The sequence below is a fragment of the Microtus pennsylvanicus genome, chromosome 2 (assembly GCF_037038515.1).
Source record: "Microtus pennsylvanicus isolate mMicPen1 chromosome 2, mMicPen1.hap1, whole genome shotgun sequence".
In the NCBI taxonomy this organism is placed as follows: Eukaryota; Metazoa; Chordata; class Mammalia; order Rodentia; family Cricetidae; genus Microtus; species Microtus pennsylvanicus.
In genome coordinates this window covers 127,089,029-127,106,973 of record NC_134580.1, presented here as the reverse complement: position 1 = coordinate 127,106,973, position 17,945 = coordinate 127,089,029, and the positions used below count along the sequence as shown (strand labels likewise).

At 50.5% G+C, this 17,945-nt stretch overlaps 1 protein-coding gene across 8 annotated transcripts in view; it reads left to right on the top strand.

The window, feature by feature from the left end:
• Positions 1-4,752: 4,752 nt before the first annotated feature.
• The window catches only part of Snph (syntaphilin), a 39,522-nt gene continuing 26,329 nt past the window's right edge, over positions 4,753-17,945 (top strand). For 5 of the 8 annotated variants that reach the window (XM_075962467.1, XM_075962465.1, XM_075962463.1 and 2 more), the window contains exons 1-2: positions 4,753-4,883; positions 5,086-5,192. The gene's annotated coding sequence lies outside the window, so the exon portion shown is untranslated. The remainder of the gene's footprint in view (positions 4,884-5,085; positions 5,193-17,945) is intronic. The other 3 variants (XM_075962469.1, XM_075962468.1, XM_075962466.1) reach the window with 1 other exon arrangement.

The window sequence follows — 17,945 nt, the reverse complement described above, 5'->3', positions numbered from 1 at the left end:
TTTAGATTTAAAAATCTTTGGGGCTTGGTTCATTGTCTGTCATGTCAGATCCATCTTGGTTCCCAGATGTTGAAGCAGAGACTCAAAGTCTCTGGAATGCCTCCAACATTGTGGGAAGCTTGGTGGTCCTGGGAGGCCAAGGGCTCCAGAGATGGCCCCGGGCTGTCCTGCTCACCCAGTACTATAGATCTCTTAGCAAGGACTCCTTGGGGTTTAGGGAAGGGAGCCTGACCTAACAGCTTTCAGAATGGCAGCAGCAGGTGCCATGGCATTGACAGACTAGGAGGCTGCTTGGGCTGAGGTGGAACACAAAGGCCCACAGTCCCTCCTACTCCTCCTCACGCCTGTGCTGGATGAACCAAGTCTCAACCCCTTCCTCCTTCAGATCAAATCCGGCAGCCAGGAACTTGCAAATTTCCACGTCAGAGCCAGGGTCCATCTCAAACTGTGTCTCTAGTCCCAATTCTTGTGGCCCTGGGGACTCAGGAACTATAGGAACTCCAAGATTCTCCCATCCTGACTATTGCGGAGTTTCAGAAATTTGGGCTAAAATGAACCTTTTAAACTTCTAAACATTGTTTGTCTTTTGATTCACAACATGTAGCTCATGACAAGGGGAAGTGTTTCCTTTTCCTTTGGAAGTGTAGCAAACGTGGGTGGAGCTGTTTTAGATTGCAGTAATGTTTGGTAACAAAAACCTCACCAGGCAGATATAATGTTGCTGTCAACAGTCATAACTTCCACAGCTTTGTAAAGATCATTAAGAGAAGGGTGGTCTCCAGTTACTTGGAGAGATGCCATTTCCCTCCTGTGCCTTTTGTCTAAAGAACTGTCTTCAGGTTTTTTGTTGTTGTTGTTGTTTTGGTTTTTTTTTTTTATGTGCATTGGTGTTTGGCCTGCATGTACGCCTGCATGAGGGGAGGGTGTTAGATTCCCTGAAACTGCAGTCATGAGCTGCCATGTCGTTGCTAGGAACTGAAGCTGGGTGCTGTTAAGCCATCTCTCTAGCTCCTGTCTTCAGTTCTTAACAGCAAGGCCACCGGTGGTGTTCTTAACTTCCCTTTCTTTCGGAATGTCTTTGTTTTACTTTCATTCTTAAAAGATATGTTAGCTAGGTATTACAGTCTGGTTGACGATTCTTTTAACCATTCATTAGGTTTGTTTATTTTCTTTTGCCTTCCATTGTTTATGATACGAAATCACAATTATTCAAAACATTAACTCCATAAAGTCAATGTATCTTTTTCTCTGCCTTTTCAAGATCATCTTCTTGGCTTGGTTTATTAGTAACAGAAAGGTACTGTTTATATCATGACCATTATTAGAGATTCATCAGAAAACTGCAGCTGAGAGCTGTATTTGCTCTGTTCTGCCCTGGGCCAGCTTCCCACATATGCGCCTGCATCTGGAGCTAAGGGGAAGAAGAGCACTAAGGGACAAAAGCCAGCAGCTGCTCACCTCCTGCAGGGCCACGCCTACTCTGTCGGAGTGACTTCTCCTCCCAGGAGTTTTAGCCACCTGCAGTTTCCTGCTGTTCCAAAGGCCAGGACAGGATTGTCTAAGAACTGAGTTTTGAGAAAATGAAGAAAAATCTGAAAAGAGAAAACAACTTCCCCTATTCATACTGAGCATCAGATGTCTCCTTCCCAGAATTTCCAGGCAGAGCCAGCTGAAGGGGCTGCAGGCAGAGCCAGCTGAAGGGGCCGCAGGCAAAGCCAGCTGAAGTGGCCGCTGTCTTGTTCTGGTTCCCAGCTTCAGGGTTTGTTGTCTAGAGACCAGGCTGGAAGATATACAAGGAAACAAAAATGCTAAATTCCTGCCACTCCAGTGACTTACCGCCCTGTGGCTGCCTTCTCCAGTTAGCCCTGCTGGTGACTCCCTTAAGAAGCCTCACACAGCTCCCATGTGTGCGTATTTTGTTCCGATTTTATTGCTGCATTCAGTGGGAGCAGGATGCTCACCCAGAACGGGAATGAAAATTGCTTTTGAAATGGAAAGAAATTTAAATATTTCCTAATTAGTACAAAACAAAATTACTGATTTCTTTGGAATAATTTTATCATGTTTTATGTTTCTAATCCTCATTTCTTGCAATTTACATTATAACTAAACACTGATTCTCTTCTCAATTACCTGCTTTCAGAGGCTCTGGAGAATTCTTTACTGGCTGACACCATTCCAGATGGGAGTAGTGTGGGTGGAAGAGCTCTCTTGCTTTGGGGGACATTGCTAGTGGAGACTTCTGGGAAATGTAGTCTTCTAAGTACGAACGTGGGGGTAACAACAGGAAAGGAGACATAGAAATAGATGACATCTCAGAATTTTTCTTCCCACAAGCACGCAATGATTACATGGTGTTCTTTTGTTTTGCTTTAAGTATGAAAAAGTCACTTGTTTGATTTAGGTGGTCATTAAGATAGATAAAACATGTCCTCAATTAGCTCTAGAGAGCAGCACTAGAATTTTTCAGACATTTCCCATGACCTTTTCAACTTCAGTGTATTGTTCTTTCTATAATCACTCTTTTGTGTTTTTCCAAAATGAATATATAATGATGGCAATTTGTTGGGAGAATTCAATTTTAACTGGATATTTAATAGAGAAAAAATGAAACAAATGCCCCCAAATAGGAATTTATTGCTAAAGAAAGAAAAAAAGAAAGAAAGAAAAACCCTGGTAGATTTATTGTAAATATGAACTACAGAAAAGATTTTACTTTATAAGGAATAGGGAAATTAAAATAATGATTTCTTCATAAGTATTATGACTCTTTACAAAGCTACTTTGGAACAGCCGCTCAGTACTGCAGAGCCTTCATGTGAATCAGTGAAGTTCCCAATTCTGTTGGAAATCTCAGCTTGGACAGAGAGTAGAAGGCTCCAAGCTCAGCTTCGCACTCCCTGTCAGCCAGTATCCACCGCCTGCTACCACGTGTTAGAGTCTGTTCTGGGCACTGGGGCTATAGCAAGAAAAAAAAAGTTCTTTCCCCCATGGTGTGTACAGTCTAGTGGGGAATAGTAAATAGACTGTCTTTTCAATTACAGATAATTAAATACAGCGAAACTCGGACATAAGTGCATGGGGTAGGGGGATGCCGGGGAGATGGCTCAGCCACTAAAGTGCTGGCCAACAAACATGAGGACCTGAGCATCCACGGAAAAACCAAACATGGCAGCACTAGTCAGTGAGCTGCATGCATGTTCACTGAGTGACTGGCTCCATAAAATGGAGAGTGGTTAAAAACCCCTCTGATCTACACACACACACAACCGTACACACACATGCACAAGCACACACACAACCAGGCACACACATGCACAAGCACACGCACACAACCGTGCAAACACACGCACAAGCACGCACACACACAACCGTGCAAACACGTGCACAAGCATGCACACACACACAACCGTGTACCCACATGCACAACACACACAACCCTGCACGTGCACACACAGTAAGATAAAAGTGAAGGAGGAAGGAGTGCTTTGTAGGTTGATCCAGGAGGGTATATTACTTTTCTCAACACTGTGACCAAATAGCTGGCAGAAGGCAGCTTGATGAAGGGAGGGTTTATTCTTGGCTGTGGCTTGAGGGGAGGATAGTCCATCATGACAAGAAGACATGGCAGAAAATGGATGTCCCCAGTCAGGAAGCAAAGAGTTGAATGTTCACACCGAACGAACTTTCTCTTTTTCCCTTTTTCCTTCAGCCTAGACCCCAGCCCACACCTAAAGCGGTGCCATCCTTAAGTCCCTCTGGAAGCACCCTCACAAACACACTTCCTAGGTGACTCTAAAGCCAGTCAGGTTGACAGTGAGGATTAACCATGGCGGAAGGGCTCCCTGAGATAGCGCCGTCTGCACGGAGACTTTGCGGAAGGAGCGAACTGGAAGTCTGGGCTGTTCCAAGCCCACGAAACAGCCAATAAAGGCTGGGTGTGGAGGCCCAGCAAGGAACAGTTTGCCGACAGTAAAATGAGGGATGGGCACTTGAGAGGACACCAGAGCGTTGGGGGTAGAGTAAGAGCAGGTGGCAAGGTGATCGAGAAAATTCCCTGCAGGCTGTGAGCAGGAGCACAGCTGATCAGACAGGAGCCCCTTCCCACTCCACCAGTGGGGCAGGTGAGAAATCAGCCAACGAGTGAACACAGTCAGAAATGGGTGGGCAAGAAATGGACCCTTGAAATCCAGTTTCCCGGACTTTGTAGCCCCTGGGTCCCTGTGATGCCTGGTAGAAGGCAGGGGAAAAACCCACAACAAGGATCTTGGGTTGCGATATCTTAGCTTATCACTTATATTTCCCATCCTTCCAGCTTACTATTTCAACACTGCCAAGGATAACGTTTCTTAAGTGTCTTCGGGTATTTAAGATTCCTATTAATACCACTTATTTAGAAAGTCAAGAGCTGTTCACATTAAATAACTCTGGCATTCACTACTTCAGGTGAGGTGTCTGTGTGTCAAGGAGGGAGACTGGCGTGAGAACACTGAGGCCCAGAAGGTGAAGGGGCATTCCCAGGTTCACATCGCAAGTCAGCGGATTGAAACCCTTTGTACCCCTCCCCGTCCTCTAGCTCAGCGCAACAGCTAGTTGTGATAATAAAGGACCCTATGCCAGCGTGCGACTGTCCTGGCTCCTGGACTCCAGAGCGAGACCAACTATCTCTTTAAGAAGGAAAGTGAAGACGAGCGGCTTACGCAGCTGCCTGCGAGCTGCCGACTGGCTCATCCCCTCCATCCACCTCTCCTCCCCCGCCCTCCACCTCTCACTCCCGGCAGCCCCAGCCCTAGCAAGCACCCAGCTAGCCACCTCCAGCTGGGGCTCCGGAGAGCAATCCGGCTGCCCTCCTGGGGCAGCCCAAACCATGGGAGCCTTCGCAGGTGATGACAAGGACCCCGGGGACCTCCGGGCCCACCGCCCAGCCGCGCCCGCCGCACCCAGGAGTGCAAGTGCGGGGGTGCGGGGCGCCGGCCCAGCACAGGAGCTGCCCTAGCCCGTGGCGGGCAGCGAGTCCTCCGAGCTTTGCAGGCTGCGGCCACCCGCGCTCACCAGCCCCTGTCTCTCTCTTCCCTACCGCCGCAGGTTGCTGATCACCGCCAGGCGGCTGCTGCAGCGACTGCAGAGGCGCTGCGCCAAGCGGCGCGGGAGTCGTGCGAGCCGGCGGGACTGCGGAGGGCGAGTGGACCCAGGTGAGAGGCCGCGGCGGAGCGGGAGGGGATCCGTGCAGCTCCGTGGCCACCGGGGGCGGCTTGAGACTGCTTGCTGCGGCGCAATCCGGAAGGGGCACCAGCCGAGGAGGGGATTAATCGTGACTCATTCCTACCCTCCCTCCATTCCCCTGCATCCTCCTGAGCGCTCCTCTCCCTCACGTGAAATTTACTAATGAGAGGATGCTGATTTCAGTAGGGAAGACGCCCAAGGTCTTCCTTGACGCGTAGTAGGTGGGTTTTAGGGAACAATTCCTTCGCCCTTCCTATTTGTCTTCCTCTTTTGGCATTTCGCAAACACGTGAGCTTCTCTTTGGAACTGCACACCCACCCCAAGGTCAAGTGTCTACGACTGCTTCCATCCTTTCTTGCCCGCTGAGAAGCTTCAGAGCTCTGCAGAAGAGCTGGCAAAATTTCCCATGATCCCTAGGGTGGGAAATTTGCCTCAGTCTCCCTGGAGCTTCCGCGGTTTATGCTGTTTTCTCTTTCCACTCCCTAGCGGGGAGCCAGACGACCTGCAACACCTGCCAGCCTAAAAGTCCACATTCCGTGCCTCAACTCTGCAGGGGTGGGAAGGCTGGTCACGTGCTGCCCGTGCTGCCCGCTTCCTTGCCCTTCTCTGCCCACCTGGGGTTGTAGGCCCTCGCTGGGGTGCTGGAGTTTCCCAGACAATGCTGGTCTCTGCAAATCGAGGGGTGTAAAGGAGAACCAGAGCCTCCTGAGGTTCTGGGCCCTAACTTGCTGGTTGGCCCCAAGTAGCCATCTTACTATTTTGGGGGTGTTGGTGTCTGCTTGTCTGTTCAGTGCAGCTGAGCTAGGTGATCCGTACAGTTCAGTATACCACTTGAGCGTGGGTGGCTTCGGCAACTCTGGAGACTCATCCATTAAAACAATTTAAGTTTAGGTTCTCGAAATATTTGGGGTCCCCTTGGTTAGTCTCTTTCAACTCTGGACTTCTCAAGTGAAATGTTGACCTTGTGGGCCTTACAGCCTGGAGGCATCAGTCGGTTCTATGGGGGACATCCCTGCGGCGCTGATAAGTTACTTATCCTCCCCTAAACTTCCTTATTTGTAAACCTGGGGAGAAGGATGCTTGCCTTAGAGGGTTGTCCTAAGATGAGAGTCACGTGGGAGCTCTTGAGACAGTGCCAGCTTGACTGACACACACAGTAGGTTCTCAGGGATCCAGAACTGGAGGTAAATTAGGAGAGGGTTCTTTGCCCTACAGTCTCCTCCACATCCCAGTAGAAAGAGTCACTGCAGGGGGTGGTGGGAGGAGGGAGGGCTGGTAATGGCAGCAACCAGGAGATGCAAACATTGCCGACCGGAGAGCTGCAACAGTTCTAATAAATAATGGGTCACCTGCAGGCATATATAACCCAGCCATGGGCTTGGAGTACCCTGGCATCCAGGGGTGTCATCCCTCTGGGAACAGGAGCACCTGGGTCTTGAGTGCTGGCAGGAGCCGGAACCAGACTTGCAGATCTCACACCAATCCTTGCCTTCCACGGAATCTCTTCTGAGACTGAAGCAAGGGCGAAGTCGTGGTAGCCTACATCACCTCGTCTCTAGCTTCTTCTCGCTGTCATTTTCAGTCTACCGTCCCTCCTGTCTGGGTTTAGTTTATTCCAGATAGATGCCTTTTGCCTTTTGACAGCAGCATAAAGGAGGTTCCCAACAGGGTGGGGTGGAGCTTCTGCTGCAGCACCAGTTAGGTCAAAAGAAAGTATGATGAACCCCCACCCACCTGCTTCTGCCCTAAATCTCTGCTAGACCATGGGCTCCTCCTGGCAGAGGCCCCGTGCTTTGCTTCTCTGTCTCCAGCCTCTGACCCATGACAAGGCATAAAGTAGGTGCTTAATAAGTGTTGAGTTAAATACATTTGAGAGGATGATGCTTTCAAACCAACTGTATGGGGGAGATGTAATGAATTGACTTTCAAAGGCTGTGCATTGCACAGGTGTTGGTTGTCATAGAGATTACTAATATTCATTATTGCCGTCAGCTGTGCCTACCAGACATTTTACCTGCATTTCTATGTCCTCATTAGGGGCAAAGGGACCAGGTGGGCCTGGGAACCTGAGGTTGGCAGTCAGGGTCCAGATGGCACTGGTTAGTGGGACATTGCTGGGGGGGGGGGGGGCTGCACAGAACTAATCGAGCTCAGAAAGACAGCAGTCGAAGGTCAGAAGACCCAGGAACCGGATGCCAGTCCACTGCCGCCTCAGTGTGTGACCTTGGGCTTAACCCTTCAGTGTTTGTTCATCCGCATCTGTACACTGAGGAGACACTAGGTGGTCCCTGAGATCTGCCTACCTCTGCCTCCCCAATGCTGGGATTACAGGCGTGTGCCACCACTGCCTAGCTGAGAGGACTTTTAAAAGTAAAAATGGTGGTTATTTATTATTCCTAATATCGTGTATGGAATGCCAGAGCATTGTAGGTGGTCCTTATATCAGTCGTATCTGTTAGGAAGGAAGAAGGCTGAGAATTCGAGAGATTAGGGATGAGCCAGAAGGGAGTGGTGGTCTATCTGGCTCAGAAGCCCCGCCCGTTTCACTGGTCCTGCTGTCTCCCACATGTACCTTGCATGTATGTGTGCGTGTGTGTGTGTACATGCGGACGTGCATGCATGTGTGTGTGCGTGTGTGTGTGCGTGTGTACATGCGGACGTGCATGCATGTGTGTGTGCGTGTGTGTGTGCGTGTGTACATGCGGACGTGCATGCATGTGTGTGTGCGTGTGTGTGTGCGTGTGTACATGCGGACATGCATGCATGTGTGTGTGTGTGTACATGCGGACGTGCATGCATGTGTGTGTGTGCGTGTGTACATACGGACGTGCATGCATGTGTGTGTGCGTGTGTGTGTGCATGTGTACATGCGGACGTGCATGCATGTGTATGTGTGTTACACACAGGCATGGAGTTAGAGCCAGGAAAGCCATGAAGGACCATGAGGGCCCAGCAGGCCTCTCTCCCCAGAATGACTGCTGCAGAGGACATGCTGGGCTGAACTGAAGAGTGTGTGAGTCAGGGCTGCGGAGCTCTTCCCAGGCTGCTTAGCAGATGGCTGGAGGGTTCCCCGTTCTCAAGGAGAATTCCGGCGGTCTGAATGACAGTCCTGACAAATGGGCTTCCTGAGTGCTCCCCGTGTGCGACTTTAGCAGGTTTCAATTATTTCCTCCTCAGACCATCCTAATAGGGAGACTCCGTACACTATTATGTCCGGTTTGCAGTGAGGAAGCCCAGCAGACAGGCTGAGAGTGTTATCCAGAGCTGGGCAGTATAGAGCTGGGGATACGCTGGCTTGGGAGTCAAGGAGGTGATTTAGCATCTCCTTAGACTGGGTCACCTTGAATAAGCCAGCCTCCCTTTGAGAGTCTGTGTCCCCACTGCTCAAACAGGCTGAATGCACTGGCTGGCCCTAAAAGTCTAGCCGTGACCGTGTTCCAGCATAGAGTGGAGGGATTCCTGGTCCCTTTGAACAGGGCTCAGTGTTATCATTCATTAGCTAGGCTCTGGGCCAGCTGCATGGCTATGGGAAAGAGCCGGAGCCAATCCGGAGGTTCGAGAAGCCCAGTATGCAGGCGTGAAATGGTGTCTAGGGGACATACTGACACTGGGAGGGCAGAGAAAGAGTAGATGGTCCTTCTGCCCAGTGAGTCCGGAAGACCCAGAGGGCTGATGCCATTGGCATGTTTTCCTCTGCTGGATGTGGGAATAATAATAAAAGCTTCTTCCCAGCCCCAGTGTTAGAGGCCTGTGAGTTCTTTTCCCCAGCCGCTTAGAAGGTAGCTACAGAATCTGGGGGACCCCCTATGATCACTTGGTGACACTGTTCAGTTGAACTATACAATGGTCTCAGGTGGACCTGACCTTTCCTGTCCTTAGAGGCCTCTAGAAGCAGGATCTGCTAAGTGTGTTTTTGGTATTTTTGAGACAGGATCTCAAGCTGACCTTGAACTCATGACTCTCTGCCTCCAGAGTCCTGGGATTATAGGTGTGTGCCACCATACTTGGCAGAAGTGTGACTTTTCTATGTTGTTACAAAGTCTATCTGGTGCCCGTGACTACCCGGAAGTTTCAGAAGCTTTTCCTCCAGACGCCAACTTTTCCTCCGCATCTTATCCACAAAGAAGAACCGTTTACCCTGAAAAGTGAGCCATTGCTCAAGGTTTCTCAAAAGGGCAGGGGCCAGAACCATTCCCTAGGAACTGCATCTCTGAGTCATATGGGCTCATTCTGTGTCCAGGCCACCCAGGCCCTAGGGGTGGGCATCTGGTGCTCGGTGCTGGGAACGCTGAGCCAAAAGCCCTTGCAGAGGCCGCCTGTGTTCCAGGCTGCTCTACATCTTTAGTGGATGGATATTTATGAAGTGTTTGTCACATGCCCAGCACAGCCCTCTGAACTGAGGTGCTGAGCCAACCCTAAAGGAGTGTCTGGGAGGGAGTGGAAAGAGCCAGCATGAGAAGTCTGAGGCTGGGCCGTCCCTGAACCCTGCTGACCACTCACAGCGGGGCCTGAGGTCGGGCCTCTCACACCTGCAGAGTAGGAGGCAGAGGTGGCATGGATGAGGGTCTTTTAAGCTCCCGTAGGCTAAGGACGTCACAGCTGTTTTCTTCTGTGTCCATTTTGTGGGAGCTGGGGTTGGATAGGGAGCCGGTACCCGTAACTCGAGGAAGATCCAGATAACGTAACGAGAGGCAGGAACAAACGCTCCGTGATTTGCTAGAGGGATAATGTTTGGGAATAGCTCCATTCAAAGCCTCCTCTTGAAAGATAGAATGCTGCAGATATGGATCGATGGATTCCTGTGTGTTCAGGTTTGGATCGGGAGCAGTAGGAGCCTGCTGTCATATGGGGACAGGTTGGCTGTGTAGCAAGGACATTGAGTTCACGGAGGTCCGTACCCTTGGGAGTCTGGCGTAGCTTGGCCTGCTTTATATTTTGCCAGATCAGGGCCTTGCAGATGACGCTCAGAGTCCTGTTCACTATGACATCGTAAGAGAAGAGCCCCGAATACCTCAAGGCTTCGATACCAGAAAGAAAGATACCACGCAAACTGAGTGCGTTGGCTTTCTAAACCACTCACTATAGGCTGGGGCATAGCTCAGAGATACAGCCCTTGCCCACCGTGCACCAATCTCTGGAGTCCTTCCTCAGCACCACAGATGACAACGATGATGATGATGGTGACGACGATGATGATGATGATGATGATGATGATGATACATCTGATAATAATTTTAGTTTTGTATGGATGTGTTGCCTGCCTGTGTGCACCATGTGAATGCCCAGTGTCCACAGAAGCCGGAAAGGGCATTAGATCCTCTGAAATTGGAGTTACAGATGGTCGTGAGCCACCATGTGGGTTCAGAGAATCAAACCTGGATCCTTTGCAAAAGCAACCAACGCTCTTAACCACTGAGTCATCTCTCTGGCCCCCAGAATGATACATTTAAAAGCTCTAACTCACTGCCCATATTTGACTTAGTTTGCTCAGACTTTTTTGTTTGTTTGTTTGTTTGTTTTTCCAACTCCTTGTGTTGTTGGCTGGAGTCAGGCTGCTTGGATTTTAATCTTAATTCCCCCACCCCTGTCTGTTTCCCTCTTCTGTGAAATGGCAATAATGTTCTCTGTTTGCTGAGGTCATTAGGAGGTTTATTCACAGAAATAGAAGCCAGGAGCCAGGGACCTCCTCCCTTGCAGTTCCCTGTGAAGGCAAAGCGGACTGGCTGGGCTGTAGCAGCTCCATGTTCTCTCTGGCAAGAGGCAGTTGCTACCCTGCTCTGCCACTCTGGACTGCAAGAATGCCAGCCCAGTCTTCTCAGATCTGCTGATCTGTGCGACAGAAGCCTGGATAACTGTTAGGACGATGCTCGGCTTTAAAAATGGAACCCGTGGCGCAATATTCCCAATGCAGATATTGAACTAGGTTTGTGTTAGGTCATTGGTAACCCCTGGTGTAGATTTTCAGTGTGAGGCCCTCAGTGCTTAGAAGTTGCTGGCTGGTCTATATAGAGCATGAAAACAGTCTGGCAGGTGCAGGCGAGGGTAGGCCCGTTCTGTGAGGCTGGGAGTTTGCCTTGCTTTGGCAGCTTGTACTTATTGGTTCTGCCTGCCTGCTTCCTGCCCCCTCCAATTTCCAAAGCCCTAGTTATGCCCCTCACATTCAGCAGCAGCCCTGGCACGACTGCCTGGGGACTGAGGCCTGCAGCACCTCTGTGCCCACTTGAAACTGGCCCTAGCCAAGCTTTCCACCATGGCAGCTCCAAAACCTTGGTTGGCAGCCTTAGTGGCGGGTCACATTGAGTGGCCTGTGATGCCTGATACAACCGCTTTTGAAGGGGCTCTAGCAGGCCCGAGCACGGCAAACATGGCTGGCAGGCCTTGCCCTTCCCCCATTCCTTCTCCCTTGCTAAAACCCTTTAGATTACGACCTAAAGCTAGCTACCAAGGTCTATTCCCTTATTTGGTCACTTCCTCCTGAGGCTGACTGCCAAGGTCCACCTATCAAAGTACTGAAGTCCAGCAATCAAAAACCCCCTTTTGGCCACACAACATGCCCAATCAAAACTAACCAACTCATTCTAATACAGGGTTTTCCGTTCTCTCTTTATAAACTGTCATTTACCCATGGCCATGTCTATCTCCTCTCTATCCAGAGGTAGTCCTTTGACCCTCTGGGGCAAATATCCCTTCCCCTTGTCCCTTGTTCCCTCCCCCCTTCTCCCTCATCCTCTGTCCCCTGTCTTGTCTTTCATTCCCTGCCCTCTGTTCCTCTGGGGCAAATAAATCTCCTTTGTGCTGAGAACTTGGTCTTCAGGTGTCTTGTGCTGAGTTGGGGTCCTTTCAACTTTGAGATATGAGAACAGGCCCCTGATGAGTTTCTGTCTTTGGAAGCTGAGGTCCTGCTGTCTGCTTCAGTGGAATATGACCTGACCAGCAAGTAGGCAGTCTGCCTGCTGTCCTGTGACACGGTCACTCAGAGAAAGTGGGCTCTGGTTGCAGGGGAAGCCTAGAGGGCTCTAGAAGAAGGGCCTCTGAGGAACTTAGAATTAGTAGGAAGAACCCCACAAGCGTGGATTCAGACGAAAGCCATTGATGGCAGTTTGCACTTGTGGCCCCAGTTAATCAAATATTCATCAAGCAACTTAATCTGATAAGGCTCTGTTCTGAATGTGCCAGGGGAGGCAAGGCACAACTACTCATTTACATCCATTCTACCGAGTGTCTGTCTCAGGTCCAAGGTGTGCTCCCTGCCCTGAGGGAGCTTTCTAACCTGGCTAAAGATGAATGGACGGATAGTATGTAGGGCCTGGCACACAGAAATCCTACTAACAGCCATCACTGGGCTCTGCCTTTTGAGTATTGGGTACTGGCCACAAGGAGGCAAGTTTTAAAGCACATGGAATCTGCATGGCATCCCTACCATGTCCGCCACTCAGTGAAGTAGCCGTGTTACAGTTGCCCTGGAAGATTTGGCAGACCCAGAAAAAAAGACAGAGTATGGGTTGGCTGGAAGAAAAGGAAGCAGCCGAGCTTTCCAAGGGCCCAGGAGCATGGGTCTGAGGTGCTTTTGTGTTTAGCAGACCATGTCCAGACCCAGTTTTCAGGACCCATCTCCCCAAAAACACCGAATGAGGCCCCTTATAGGTTATCCATACTTTATAAAGGAAAGCATGGAGGCTCTGAGCAGGGAAGCAACTTGTTCCCTGTTATGCAACAGAACCCACACAGTTTGGGCAAGGAAACTGTATTTTCCCTCTACCCCTGGATAACGATTCGTTGGATGACCACATGGTCACCAAGTGCTACTACTTCATGGATGAACAAGTTGTCATAGTTTAGAAAACTGGGTCTCCTAGAGAGAAGAGCTGGCCCAGGGTTTTATACCCATAGTGTCAGGGTCAGGACTCGGACCTCCTGGCTTCCTACACTGTAGAGACAGATGAGCACTTGGCAGGGTCAAAGCACTCTGCAGGTATTCAAACCCCAGCCACAGGAGGCAGCCTGCACAGGCAAGCCCTCGCCTAGCACTTTCTAAGAGCCATCTAGGGAGGCAAATCCTCGCATAGACCAGAGCATGTTCATCTAGCAATAACCATATGGCGCATTTGGGGCTGGGGCAAAGACTCAGCAGTTAGGAGCGTTGCTGATCTTTGAGAGTTCGGTTCCCAGCTCCCACATCTGGAGGCTCACAACTGCCTGTAACTGTCTCCAGGGGTTCCAACACATCTGACCTCTCTGCACACAGCTCCATGTTACTAAAAATCTACAGGAAAAAAGATACAATGTATCTTCAGAGCTAGCTTCTGGCATCAGGGCTGCCCGCAGAGGCCAGGATGTCCTAGGGGCACTCCAGAGATGGCGTGGCAGTGAGTGGCAGCTGTGCGTGACTCGTCCCACGGTGCAGAGGGTCTGGAATTCCAGGACAGGGCACGGTGACATAAGCAGTCAGCACCACTCACGGTCCCAAAAGCTGGTATGTCCAGGAAGGCTTTCTGGAGGAGGAGGACCCAGAATTTTGGCAGAGTACAAGTTGAGGGAAAGAAGAGGAAAAGGACAGTAAAGCTGATGATCCCCAGCTTGGTGCTAAGGGCACATCCCTGCTCCCTCTGAAAGTGGAGGCGCAGGAAATGCTAGGTCTGTCCCAAAGCCGCACAGGAAACCAGCTTGATGCCATTCCTCATTCCCTCACATCCCTCTCTTCCCTGTGCTGTATTCTCTCTCTCTCTCTCTCTCTCTCTCTCTCTCTCTCTCTCTCTCTCTCTCTCTCTCTCTCTCTCTCTCTCTCTCTCACACACACACACACACACACACACACACACACACACACACACACCCCACCTTCCCTTTCGGAAGTGACAGACTTTAGACACTGAGCTAAGTGTGAGAGAGGCCGGTTGAACATCACCTCTATAGTGAGACACAAGACATGTGACAGAGGTCACCTCCTTCATCTTTGGGGTCCTGAGCCTGTGGAGAGGAGCCTCAGATCCATCCTCTGAGGTGGCTCTGGCTCCTCTGAGCTTCTCACTGTTCAGGGCACGCACTGGCTTCAGAGTTGGGTCTAGCATCCTTCCAAGTCTGTTGACTGTTAGCCTGGAACTTGAAACACACCGTGTGACCCCACCCTTAGCCAGGTTCTCAGCTACCAAAGAAGGACAATTGTTTGTTCCAGAGAGCAGATGGGACACTCTCCTGAGAGCCTATGTGTGCAGCAGGTAACCCCCCAGAGCTGCCTCTGGTCATCTCCCTTCCCTGTACCTTAGTCCCTCCCCCTCCTCAAAGCCCCCAAGTAACAAAGAACACTATTATCCATACAGGCCCAGGTATGCGGGACCTTCCAGCCCTGTCCTGAGAGTCCACCAGGGACAGCATTGTTCTCTAAAGGGGATGCTAAGTTACAAGGAATTTAACCAGCTGCTCCTGAGTCCCACACTACCACATGGAAGCTGCATCTCCAAACACCTCAGTCCAACTCAGTTCTCCCCTCTTTTACTTTTTCTTGTTCTCTCCCTCACTCTGTTCTCAGAGGAGACTTCTGCACATCCATTCCTCATTCCTCAGCTCTCACCCAGGGTCTTCAAAGTAGGAGCATGACCAGGGTGAGCTAAGAGCTAAGGAAGGACCCTTCGTGGTGTGTGACTCCAGAAAAGTCCCCAAGTGATCCTGGACTTGATCTTTTCCAGATCAGCCATCTCCCCTGTACCCCTCCTTCCCACTGCTATTATTTTAGTCACCTGGTTCCTCTCTATGTAACTTTCTTCCTGTTACTACTGATGTGGGCTTGTGTTCAAGGCCCAGCCCAAATGCTCTTTTAGGAATCCCCCTCCAAGCCAAGCAGCTCCTCCTTAAAACCCCACAGGTCCTCCTTAGAACCCAGGCCCTTTGCCATTATGCCAGGTTCTGCATGGTCAGAGGTGGGATGGCCCTTTGCTACCTCCAAGAAAAGATATTCCTTTGTGGAGCTCCAATACTGAGGGGACAATGGCCTCTGGGTTCCTTAGGACCAAGAGGTGGAGGGTACTATAAGGGTCCCAAAGATGAGCTGTCACATTGAGAGGAGGGCTCAAGTTGAGGCTGTGTGGGTCCTTTCACTCTGCGCTCTGAGTGGACAGCCATGGAAATCGCCAATAGTCTTCTGGTCAATCCCTTTATCCTCTACTGTGAAAAAGCACTTAATTTGTCTGGCCTTGTTACCTCATTGATAACTGGTCAATGTAATTAAATTTAGCCTCTGAGGAGCAAAATCGGAGCGAAATTAAACTAGATTGGAAACTCCATTTGTGCGACTCCAGGGTTCAGCCCGTAGTAGATGCACAATAAATTCCGGGGGAAAGTTTGTCAGTCCTGTTTTCTCATGTCTCTTCACTTGGCTAGCAAGCTTGCTCCTCACCACAGGGGTTTAAACAGGCCAGGTGCCTGCAGCACACGATGGTCACTTAGCGAAAAGGTCACTCTGAGAAGCAGTCCTTCAGAGACAATCACTCCGGATGGTGGGCTTGGGGACCCTCAGGTCCTCTCCTGCTCTGAACTTCTGTGATTCTGTGAAGACTTGATTCCTATTGGTTGATTATTGGAGGTCATTGGGGTTCGGCCCAAATGTCTGTTTAGCCACGAAAGAAGGCAGAATTCTGTAACACTCATGCGCTGTTGAAGGTTTTCTTCCAAAAGGTATTAACTCCCTACCAAGAAGAGCTTCGATGGAGCCTAGGAAGAAAACTCAGATGAGTGGTTAGGGCGCGTGTCTGTTTCCGTTAGATTTGGGAAGGCGTGCCCCATGGCTGCTCGGATGGGTTTCCTGGGGTAAGAGTAACTTACTAGGAAATACTACGCCTAACACGAGCATAGCACACGGGAAGTACTCAGAGGAATTGCTGAGTAAATAAATGTCAAGCAGCCTTGGCATCTCTATCAGGAGAAATATTTGGCCAGCAGGATTTCCGGGCTACACCAGAGGCCACGTGGCAGCTTCATCCTCAGTAAGTGTACACGTGTGTTGTGTGTGTGCTTCCTAAGTCTCCTCCTGCCCGCCACAGTTCCTCCTTCCACCTCTCCCACCCTCTCCCCCTCCTAGCTCGAGTCAAGTATATCCAGTAAACAGCGAGCTGTGTGTATTTACAGCACAAAGGTCATTTTCGCGAACCACCTCATAATTAAGACAATGACCACCTGCCTCATCCCCAGAAGTTTCCTCTTGCCCCTGGTAACGTGTCACTCTCTGGTCTCATCCCCTCTGCCTATGCAACCGCCTACCTGCTTCCCACCACTAGTATTTTCAGAAGTTTCCATAAATGTAATCCTAAGTGTACATTCCGGAGACCGGGCTGCTGAGGACTCCATCTTCTGGGTCCAATTCTCCCCCATTGCAAATCTCACAGGTGTGTGCAACCTTTGGACACTGCGGCACAATGCTGTCCTTTCTGTCTTCAGTTCTGCAAAGTTCACCCTCATCACCACACAATCCATTTACCAACAACGATTTCTCCCAAACCTCACAGTACATATGCCATTTTGTGTTGGGCCATCTTCATCTCTATCCTGGGCCTGATGCAGCTCAGGGATGCACCTGATAGTCGTCACAGATCAACACCTGGACATATCTGCAGAGCGCAGGTCCTTGGAGCCTCGCTGTGCAAACAGGGACCCTATGGAAGCTTAGTCCGAGCCCATTTGTGACTGACTTTTCAAGAAAGAAGGCCAGAGCCGTTCCTGGAGACTGTAGGAGAGTCTGGTGACTTTTCTGCCTCCTTTCTCTCTGAGATGGGGACAGCAGAGCCCTGCTGAGATGAGAGGCAGGGGCTGAGCTCTCCGGCTAGCCCTCTCCATCTGGGGATGAGGGATGCATGTCTGCACCATTGCTATTCTAAGGCTGCTGGGCGGGAAGCAGATGAGGGCCCTGTGCTCACTCAGAAGAGTCTGCAGAGCTTGGCTTGGGCCTGGGTGGTTCAGAACGGTGTAAGACAGCTTTCTCTGCTGTGGTCTGGCTCTCTCAACAGTAGCAGCGGGCACCCTTCTTCTGCGGATGCCCTTCCACATCCCTGTGGCGTTGTCTAGACTCAGAAGCCAGCCACAGGTGGGGCTGTACTCTAAGGGGCCACAATTGGAGCTGTGAATCTGACCTACTGTGGAGCCATCCACAGGCCTCCCTGCCTGGATGACCTTAGCAGACGAACAGGCTTGACAGGCTCCCGAGAGCCTTTTAGAGGGCACCGCATGGGCAAAGCTATGACTCCACGTGAACTCAGGGCAGTTGAGAAGTAGGCATGGAGGTGAGGCTGGGATGTCACAACAGCTCTGAGAGGCAAGGAGTGTAACCTTCACTTTGTAGATGGAGATACCAGTGCATCAAGAAGCCAGAGATGTGTGGCCATAGGCAGAGGTAGATGCCCAGGTTCTACCCCTAGGAGAACAGAGGGAATTCCAAGAGTCCCCTCCCTGGTGCCCAGAGTAGCTTTTTGAGGAATCTCGGGATGCCAGGGTCTTCTGACTCCTGCAGGAACAATCACTTGTGTGCCAAGCCCCTCTCCAGCCTGTGTCTTCATACTTTGGGCTATTGGCATAGGAAGCCAAGACACATCAGACACAGATGCTCAATAAGTCCTGGGACACCAGGAAGTGCTGTGGCTGGGGGTGAGGAGACCACGGTGGCAGGTTTGCCTTTAGAGGTCAATTTTTAACTTGGCCATAATTTTCCTTCTTGATACACGGATGTGAAAACACTGGCT